Genomic DNA, 10,705 nt, shown 5'->3' on the forward strand with positions numbered 1-10,705 from the left:
CGGATATTTCTGTGTATAATGCAGAAGTTGCAGGATCAGTTCATTCCTAAAAGGAAGAAAGATCCCAGGAGGAGGCATGGGCGGCCGTGGCTGACGAGGGAAGTTAAGAAACATATAAAGTTAAAAGAGAAAAAGTATAACATAGCAAAGATAAGTGGGAAAACTGAGGACTGGGAAGCTTTGAAAGAACAACAGAGGATTACTAAGAAGGAAATATGCAGAGAAAAGATGAGGTACGAAGGTAAACTGGCCAATAATATAAAGGAGGATAGTAAAAGTTTTTTTTAGGTTTGTGAAAGGCAAAAAAATAGTTAAGACTAAAATTGGGCCCTTGAAGACAGAAACAAGCGAATATAGTACGGGGAACAAAGAAATGGCAGAAGAATTGAATTGGTACTTCAGATCTGTGTTCACTGGGGAAGACACAAGCAATCACCTTGAGGTAACAGTGGCTGAAGGAAATTTATATTTGCCAGGAATTGGTGTTGGAGAGACTGTTAGGTCTGAAGGTTGATAAGTCCCCCGGGGCTGATGGTCTACATCCCAGGGTATTGAAGGAGGTGGCTCGAGAAATTGTGGATGCATTGGTGATTATTTTCCAGAGTTCGATAGATTCGGGATCAGTTCCTGCGGATTGGAGGGTGGCTAATGTTGTACCACCTTTTAAGAAAGGTGGGAGAGAGAAAGCAGGAAATTATAGGCCAGTTAGTCTGACCTCAGTGGTGGGAAATATGCTAGAGTCTATTATAAAGGATCAAATTACGACACATCTGGATAGTAGGAACAGGATAGGTCAGAGTCAGCATGGATTTATGAAGGGGAAATCATGCTTCACTAATCTTCTATAATTTTTTGAGGATGTAACTCTGAAGATGTTAGAGGGAGATCCAGTAGATGTAGTGTACCTGGACTTTCAGAAAGCTTTTGATAAAATCCCACATAGGAGGTTAGTGAGCAAAATTAGGGCGCATGGTATTGGGGGCAAAGTATTAACTTGGATTGAAAGTTGGTTGGCTGATTGGAAACAAAGAGTAGTGATCTTTTGCAAAAGCTCCAAAGCAAAGCACCATCTTCATTAACTTTGCCTGAATTAGACAGGCTTTGTTGAAGCTGTTTTGAACCGAGCAGCGCGACCAGAATTGAACACAGTATTCAAAAAGTGGCCTAACAAATGTGCATAGATGGGGAAGGCAGATGTATGAGAGAGAGGAGGAGAGTTGGGGTGAGAGAGAGAATGGGGGAGAGAGAACATCGTGGTGGTGGACGTGCAGGAGCAATCCGTCGGCCAAGGACAAGATCCCAGTGTGGGGAGTCACTGTTTAGCAAAGGTGGGTGGATGTACTTCCATCCAGCCAGGCAGAACCAGAGAATCACTGACTTCCTGACCACCCCACCCCCCAACAACACAGACTCTTCCTCTATTTCTCAGCCACCTGAAACCGCACAAAGATGTTATGCTGGCCTTCATAACAAGAGGGATTGAGTATAGAAGCAAAGAGGTTCTTCTGCAGCTGTACAGGGCCCTGGTGAGACCACACCTGGAGTACTGTGTGCAGTTCTGGTCTCCAAATTTGAGGAAAGACATTCTGGCTATTGAGGGAGTGCAGCGTATGTTCACGAGGTCAATTCCTGGAATGGCAGGATTACCTTACACTGAAAGACTGGAGCGACTGGGCTTGTATACCCTTGAGTTTAGAAGACTGAGAGGGTTCTGATTGAGACATATAAGATTATTAAAGGATTGGACACTCTGGAGGCAGGAAACATGTTTCCGCTGATGGGCGAGTGCAGAACCAGAGGACATAGCTTAAAAATACGGGGTAGACCATTTAGGACAGAGATGAGAAGAAACTTCTTCACCCAGAGAGTGATGGCTGTGTGGAATGCTCTGCCCCAGAGGGCAGTGGAGGCCCAGTTTCTGGATTCATTTTTTAAAGAGTTAGATAGAGCTCTCAAGGATTGTGGAATCAAGGGTTATGGAGATAAGGCAGGAACAGGATACTGATTAAGGATGATCAGCCATGATCATATTGAATTGTGATGCAGGCTCGAAGGGCAGAATGGCCTATTCCTGCACCTATTGTCTAATATCAAGCATATGTGCACCAGCAACATTAGAAATCATAGCACAAAAAATGTTCAATTAAAACAAAAATAAATTTGCCAAAGACAATCCAACTGGAGAATATAGTCACTCTTACATTTCTGAGCCCTTCGTTGCTGATTCTCTTCTCCTCCTCCTCCTCCACCACCACTGCCTCTTTCCTACTAACTCATCTCTTTGCTTCAGCCTCTGCTTTTATCAAATTTCAAGTGCAAAAAGGTAGGCAGTATAATCCACAGTTAGTGTTCAGAAAACGGATTGCCTGTCCTAATATAAAATATTAAATCCAAGCCTGGGTTTTGGAAGGGGCCAAGGCCTTGGAGTTAAAAGTTAACTGAAGGCATTAAATTAATAATAAAATTGAGATTACATTCCCTACAGTGTGGAAACAGGCCTTTTGACCCAACAAGTCCACACTGACCCAGTCCCACTTCCCTCTGACTAATGCACCTAACACTAGGGGGACTTTAGCACGGCCAATTCACCTGACCTGCACATCTTTGGACTGTGGGAGGAAACCGGAGCAACCGGAGGAAACCCACGCAGACATGGGGAGAATGTGCAAACTCCACACAGACAGGCGCCTGAGGCTGGAATTGAACCTGGGATCCTGGTGCTGTGAGGCAGCAGTGCTAACCACTGAGCCACCGTGCTGCCCACATTAATGCAACAATTGTGAAATATAAATCATTGCAGACATTACAAATTTGAATGGCTAATGAAAAATATGGGAATAGATCTTCTTAAAAAAAAAGCATCCAGAAAGATGACATTATCCTCAGTTAAAATATGCAAATCATAAAAAAAAAGCAGCCATCTTACTTTTAGCATTTTAAATATTCACCACATACATACTTGCAATACAAAGGACCTTTAAAGCTTTCATCGAGGCACTTCACAGGAACATAACTAGATTAAAAGAAATGATACTCCACTAGAAAAGACATGTGACCAAATCGTTGGACATTGAATCATACAGCCCATTGAATATCCATCATCCAATCCACACTAAGCCCACAATCCAGCACATGGTCCCATAGTCTTGAATGTTATGACATTTCAAGTCCTCATCCAGTTACATTTTGAAGGATGAGGTTTCTTGCCTTTACAACCATCACAAGCAGTGCATTCCAGATTCCCAAACCCTGGGGTGAAAATAAAAGTTCTTCAAATCCTCTCAAACCTCCTGACCTTTTCCTTAACATTATACCCCCTTGTTATTTACCTCTTGGCTAAGGGGAACAGCTGCTTTCTATTCACTCTGTCCACGTCCCTCAGCCTTATGCATGTACAGTCAAGCTCCCCCCCCACCACCCACCCCGCCAAACTTTCACTGCTTCAAAGAAAACAAAATGAGCTTATCCGATCTCTTCATAATTGAAGTGCTCCATCTCAGGCAACAGCCTGATGAATCTTGTCTGCACGCTACCCAGGGCAATTACATCCTTCCTATAGTACAGTGACAGGAACTGCATGTAGTTCTTCAGCTGTGGTCGAACCAACATCCTATACAGTTCCAACAATAACTGCCCTGCTCTTATAATCTATGCCTTGAAAGATAAAGGCAAATGTCCTGTATGCTTTAATTATGCTTGTCCTGCCATTCCAGTTAACAAACACACAAAGATCCTTTTGTTCAAATGAGTTTCCTAGTGTCCTGTCAGTTATTAGTACTCCTCTGCCTTATCACTTCTCCCAAGATGCATCACTTCACACTTATCAAGATTAAAAATTACACTGGCCACTGATCTGTCCATCTGACGGATCCATTCATATCCTTTTGCAATCTAAGATTTTTTCTTCATAGTCAACAATCCAGCCAATCTTCATGTCATCTGCAAATTTACTTCTCATCCTCTCCAGACCCACATCTACATTAGTTCTGAGGAAGGGTTACCAGATCCAAATTTTAAACGGATCTCTCTTCACAGATGCTGCTAGACCTGCTGAGCTTTTCTAGCAACTTCTGTTTTTGTTCCTCATCCATATCCAGTGGGCACTGGCTTCCTGTCACACAGCCTTCTATCACCCTCTGTCTCTTGCTACCAAGTTAATTTTGGACACAATTTGCCAAGTTATTCTGAATCCCATACTGGCTTCAGTCACACAGCCTTCTATCACCCTCTGTCTCTTGCTACCAAGTTAATTTTGGACACAATTTGCCAAGTTATTCTGAATCCCATGTGCTTTTATCTTCTTTAACAGTCTCCCATGTCAGACTTTGTCAAAGGTATATAAGCTACATCAATCTTGTGTAAACATCCCAAAAATACTTGCAATGAGTTCTATTGACAATTCAAAAGAAATTTACTCCTTGCAAAATGCATTGGAATATTTGCTTTTGGGGAAGTAATAAGTGCCTTACAAACATAGATCCTTCATTTCGAGGGTAACTGCAAAATTCCACAATGAAATGAGTGAATGGCAAATTTTGCCCTTTTTACACAAGGCAAGATGTTAGCTGAAGCAAGAGAAATAAATTCTTGAAATACTTCCTGTAATTTAGAAGCTTTCATCCAGTCTATAAACACGATAATTAAGCAACACAGACCATGAGCATTCCACATCTACTATCCCTGGATTAATTCATGGATTAAAACAAAAGATAATGCCTTGTAAAATGACTGTAAATTTATGTAGACCACTTAGTTTCATAATACGAAATTCAACTAACTGATAACTTAGCCAACAGCAACAGAAACAAATAGCTTTTAAACAAAGTGGTGTGTATTTCTTCAACAAAACATAACTGAACGATTACCAGGAAATCAAAATGAACTAGGTCAGATTGAATACTGCACTTTTAAGCTTTCCAAACATTGAAGAACCTTGAATGTGGGTGACTCGGAACACCCAGAAAAAACGATATTGTTTCATCAAACATGCAGCTGTACTGTGACAAAGTGCTCATTCATCAGCTGAGCCACACAGCAACATCTACTCATCAGTAACTATTTCCGTTGATGAGTCACACAAGTGTGGTTTAATACAAAGGGCAGCAATCCAAAGACACAGTGATTTTTCACTTTTTCCAGTAGCCTGAAACTACACTGAAGGTTGTACGTTTCTGAAGAAACAAACTTTAAAATGGTGATGACACACCGAAGTAGAAGTACCCATTTGTCCTAACATGAAAGGAATCAGAAATGTACTTAACGGAGGGCAAACAGTGGAATAGTTTCCTCAACCTCATAACATGTGGGTGTCATTGGCTATGTGCAATAAACTTAAGTGTTGCACGATTTTCATACTGAAAGCAGGTCACAAGAAAAGAAAAAAATTGATGTCTAAAAGAAATCATTGTAAGAATTGAAAAATGGCACACAAAACAGATCATGCATGTGGCAGATAAGTGTTTAACAAAGGATGCAGTAGTCTTGATAGAACCATGACAGAGGCTAGCAATAATGCTTTGATAGAAAAGACAGAAACTGAATTCAGCTCTACAGAAAATCAATGCAGAATCTTCTTTCTTCCTTTCTTATACCCCATCCATATCAAATACAGTGGTAACAAAATGTGAAATTATTGGTATAACTGGATCTCAAATAGGCAGCCTTAGAACATACAACAGAGCACAAGAACAGACCCTTTGGTCCACAATGTTGTGCTGAAACATAACACCAAATTAAATTAACCCCTTCTGCCTGCCCTTGGTCCAGATCCCTCTATTCCTTGCTTATTCACATACTTATCCAAAAGCCTCTTAAATTGCCTCTATCACTACCCCAGCAGAGTGTTCCAGACACTGACCACTCAAAAAAAACTTGCCTCTCACATTTCCTTTGAATTTTCCCATCTTACCTTAAATGCAAGCCCTCTAGTACTAGGCAACTTAACTCTTGGAAAAAGATTCTGACTGTCAACTCTACCTTCAACTCGCATAGTTTTATAGACTTCTATCAGGTCTCCACTGCTCCAGAGACAACAACCCTAGTTTGTCCAACCTCTCCTTATAGCTTATACCCTCTAATCCAGGCAGTATCCGGACAAACCTCTTCTGCACCCTCTCCAAAGCTTCCACATCCTTCCCATAATATGGTGACCAGAAACGAACACAATACTCTAAGAGTGGCCGAACCAAAGTCTTAATGCAGCAATATGACTTTCTGACTCTTGTAATCAATGCCCCAACCAATAAAGGCCAGCATGCCATATGCCTTCCTCACCACTATCTAATTGTGTGGCTACTTTCAGGCAGCTATGGACGAGAACCCCAAGATTCCTCTGTATATCAATGCTGTTCATGGTCCTGCCATTAACCATACACTTTCCCTTAACATTTGATCTCCCAAAGGCCACACCTCACATTTGCCTGGGCTAAATTCCATCGACCATTTCCCCATCCATACCTGCAACTAATCTGGATTCCACTGTATCATTTGACAACCTTGTATATTATCCACAACTCCCTAATCTTTGTTTCGTCTGCAAACTTACGAAGACACCCACTTACGAGTTCAGCAAAATCACTTATATAAAATCAGAAACAGCAGAGTCCTGCGGGAATCCCTATGGAACACCACTAGCCAGAGAACCCCAGCCAGAAAATCCACACTTCCAACACTACCCTCTGCCTTCTGTGGACAAGGAGAAAGTGAGGACTGCAGATGCTGGAGATCAGAGCTGAAAATGTGTTGCTGGAAAAGACCTCTTTGACGAAAGAGGTCATCTGTGTTGTTCGGTATTGGAACTGCTCCTCCTGGGAGCAGATGCGGCGGAGACGAAGGAATTTGGAATATGGGATGGCGTTTTTACAGGGGATAGGGTGGGAGCAGGTGTCGTCGAGGTAGCTGTGGGAGTCGGTCGGTTTATAGTAAATGTCCGTGTTGATTCGGTCGCCCGAGATAGAAATGGAGAAGTCTAGGAGGGGAGGGATGAGTCTGAGATGGTCTTTCTTCAAAGACCGCAATTTCCTCGCAGACGTGGTCGACGATGCTCTCCACCGCATCTCCTCCACTTCCCGCTCCTCTGCCCTTGAGCCCCACCCCTCCAATCGCCACCAGGACAGAACCCCACTGGTCCTCACCTACCACCCCACCAACCCCCATATACATGGTATCACCTGTCGTCATTTCCGCCACCTCCAAACGGACCCCACCACCAGGGATGTATTTCCCTCCCCTATCAGCATTCCGAAAAGACCACTCCCTCCGTGACTCCCCTGTCAGGTCCACACCCCCCACCAACCCAACCTCCACTCCCGGCACCTTCCCCTGCAACCGCAAGAAATGCAAAACTTGCGCCCACACCTCCCCCCTCACTTCCCTCCAAGGCCTCAAGGGATTCTTCCATATCCACCACAAATTCACCTGCACCTCCACACACATCATTTACTGCATCCGCTGCACCCGATGTGGCCTCCTCTATATTGGGGAGACAGGCCGCCTACTTGCGGAACGTTTCAGAGAACACTTCTGGACCACCCACACCAACCAACCCAACCACCCCTTGGCTCAACACTTCAACTCCCCCTCCCACTCCACCAAGGACATGCCCGACCATAGCAACATGACGGCTGGAGGAAGAACGCCTCATCTTCCGCCTAGGAACCCTCCAACCACAAGGAATGAACTCAGATTTCTCCAGTTTCCTCATTTCCCCTCCCCCCACCTTATCTCAGTCCCAACCTCATTCCTGAAGAAGGGCTCATGCCCGAAACGTCAATTCTCCTGCTCCTTGGATGCTGCCTGACCTTCTGTGGACAAGCCAGTTTTGAATTCAAACAGCCAGGTGACATGGATCCCATGCATCTTAATCTTCTCGATAAGCCTACCATGAGGTAGGCTTTTTGAAAGCCTTACTAAAATAAGCAACATCCACTGTTCTATGATCGATCACTTTCATCACTTCGAAAAATTCAAATTAGTACAACCTGACCTGCACAAAGCCTTGCTGACTGTCCCATTTAGGCCATGCTTTTCCAAATGTGTGTAATTTCTTTCTTTAAGAATCCTCTCCAATAGCTTCCCAACCACTGATGTGAGACTCAAACCATCATTTCCTGGATTACCCCCATCTCCCTTCTTGAAAGGAGGGACGACGTAGCGACTCGCCAGTCCCCATGGACTTCTCCAGTGGATAGGGAGGATAAAAAATAGATTTGGTCAAGGCCTCAGCAATCTCCTCTCTTGCCTCTCTCAATAACCTGGGTAGACACCATTAGTCCCGAGGGACTAATCCACCTTAATGCTCTTCAAGAGACCCAAAAACACTTCTTTCTTGATTTCAAAATTACCTAGCATATTAGTGCATCCTACACTAAATCTCAGTATCCTCCATGAACCTTTCCATGGTGAATACTGATGCAGAGTACTCATTTATTCTCTGCCTCCAGCACAAGTTCCCTCCTTTATCCTCGAGTGGTCGTACCCTCTCCCTAGTTATCCCCTTGATTTTAATGTATGTACAGAATACCTTGGGATTCTCTTTAACCCTACTTGCCAAGGACATTTCATGGCCTCTCTCTTGCTTTCCTAATTTCCTTCTGAAGTTCTTTCCTGTTTCCTTGAAATTCCTCTCAGGCTCGCTCACATTTTCGGTTCCAACTTACATAAGCTTCCATAAATTCACAACTTCCCTTGTCATCCGAGAGTCTCATACCTTGCCATCCTTGCCTTCCTCCTTGTTGGAATATGTCGGTCCTAAGCTCTAATCAGTAGGTCTTTAAACAACTCCACATGTCCAGTGTGGGCTTGCCCAATAAAAGCTGCTCCCAATTAACTCGTCATAGTTCCTACCTAATACTGTTGTAATTTACTCTACCACAATTTAATACTTTCCTGCAAGGTTCAGACGTATTCTTATTTCATAGTTATTTTAAAACTTAAGGAATTTGGATCACTGTTTCCAAAGTGCTCTCTCATTTTAAGGTCAGTCACCTGGCCAGGCTCATTTGCCAATACAAGGTGCAGTATGGCCCCTCCTCTAATTGGACTACCCCCATACTGTTTCAAGAAATCCCCTTGGATGCACCTAACAAATTCTACTCTGTCTAAGCCCCTTGCTCTCAGGCAGTTCCAGTCAATATTGGAGAAGTTAATGACTACACTTTTTTTTATCTCTTTCCATAATCTGCCTACATATCTGTTCCTCATTGTCTCACTGGCTGTTAATGGGCTGATAGTATAACCCATTAGAGTGAATACACTATTATTTTTCAGCTCTATCCATATTGCCTCAGTCGAGGAGCCCTCCAGTATGTCCCCTCTGACTACAGCTGTGACTTCTCTCTGATTAATAATACAATTCCTCCACCTCTTTTTATCTTCTTCTCTACCTCTAAAACATCAAAATCCTGGAACATTAGGAGCCAGTCCAGGCCCCCTCTCATCCCGGATTCTGTCCCATGTGTACTGATCCAGACTATAAGCTCGTCTGCCTGACCTATATTATTCCTAGCATTGAAATAAACACACTTCAACCCATCAGCCCCATCATGTTCAACCACCTTTTCTTTCTTTCAAACTTACTGGTCTTAACATCTGCCTTTTCCTCAATCTCTCCACTTGGTGACCTGTTGCTCTGGTCCCCAGCCCCTGTAATTTAAAAACTTTCCTGAGTGAACCTCCCTGAGAGGATACTGGTCCCCGCACCAAATTCCTCCTGTATAGGTCACCGCTGCCCCAAGAGATCCCAATGATCAAAGAACCTGAAAACCTGCCCTGCATTAGTGGTGCTGGAAGAGCACAGCAGTTCAGGCAGCATCCAAGGAGCAGCGAAATCGACGTTTCGGGCAAAAGCCCTTCATCAGGAATAAAGGCAGCTGGAATAAAAGTTTGAACATACTTTTGACTTTTGTTAGTAACACTGCAGAAATTATAGTCTGAAACATAATCTGAAAAGCTGTCCTGAAAGGAGAGGATGATGAGCTAACAGTGAAGAGTGTTATAAGCAAGGGGATGGAAATATGTTTTAAAAAAATATAAACTACCTTCACTGCAGAGCAGGTTAGTCAACAGAAACAAAAATAAAAGCGTATTAAGAAAAAAAAAGGTCACTCGGCCCTTTCAAGTCCACTCCACAATTCAATAAGACCGCGATTGATCTACCTCAGATACATCTTTTCACAATTCTGATCTCTCTAGATTCCCTTAGTATCAAAAAAAGGTATCAATCTCTACCTTGGATGCGCTCAGTAACTGAGCATTCAGAACTTTTTGGGCTTGTGAATTCCAAAGATTCACAACGCTTTGCACAAAAACTTCTCATTTGAGTTCTCGATAGCTTGTTCCTTATTCTAAAGCTCTGATCCCTAGTTCTAGCCTCACTAAAGAGAAGCATTCATAGGCTTCTACTATAATCAGCTTCTTTAGAAATTCATATGTTACAATGAGATCACCTTTAATAGAGTTAAAAATCACACAACACCAGGTTATACTCCAACAGGTTTAATTGGAAGCACACTAGCTTTCGGAGCGACGCTCCTTCATCAGGTGATTGTGGAGGGCTCGATCGTAACACAGAATTTATAGCAAAAATTTGCAGTGTGATGTAACTGAAATTATACATTGAAAAATTGATTGTCTGTTAAGCCTTTCATCTGTTAGAATACAGTGATGGTTTCACTTCTTTCATGTGTAAATCACAAAACCCTTTTTT

The 10,705-nt window shown here is 42.9% G+C and overlaps 1 protein-coding gene across 1 annotated transcript in view; it reads right to left on the reverse strand.

Annotated features, from left to right (window-relative positions):
- Nucleotides 1-10,705, reverse strand: part of zbtb21 (zinc finger and BTB domain containing 21) — a 39,502-nt gene that overhangs the window by 28,326 nt on the left and 471 nt on the right. The gene's annotated exons all lie outside the window — the stretch shown is intronic.

This window comes from Chiloscyllium plagiosum, chromosome 12, assembly GCF_004010195.1.
Source record: "Chiloscyllium plagiosum isolate BGI_BamShark_2017 chromosome 12, ASM401019v2, whole genome shotgun sequence".
NCBI lineage: Eukaryota > Metazoa > Chordata > Chondrichthyes > Orectolobiformes > Hemiscylliidae > Chiloscyllium > Chiloscyllium plagiosum.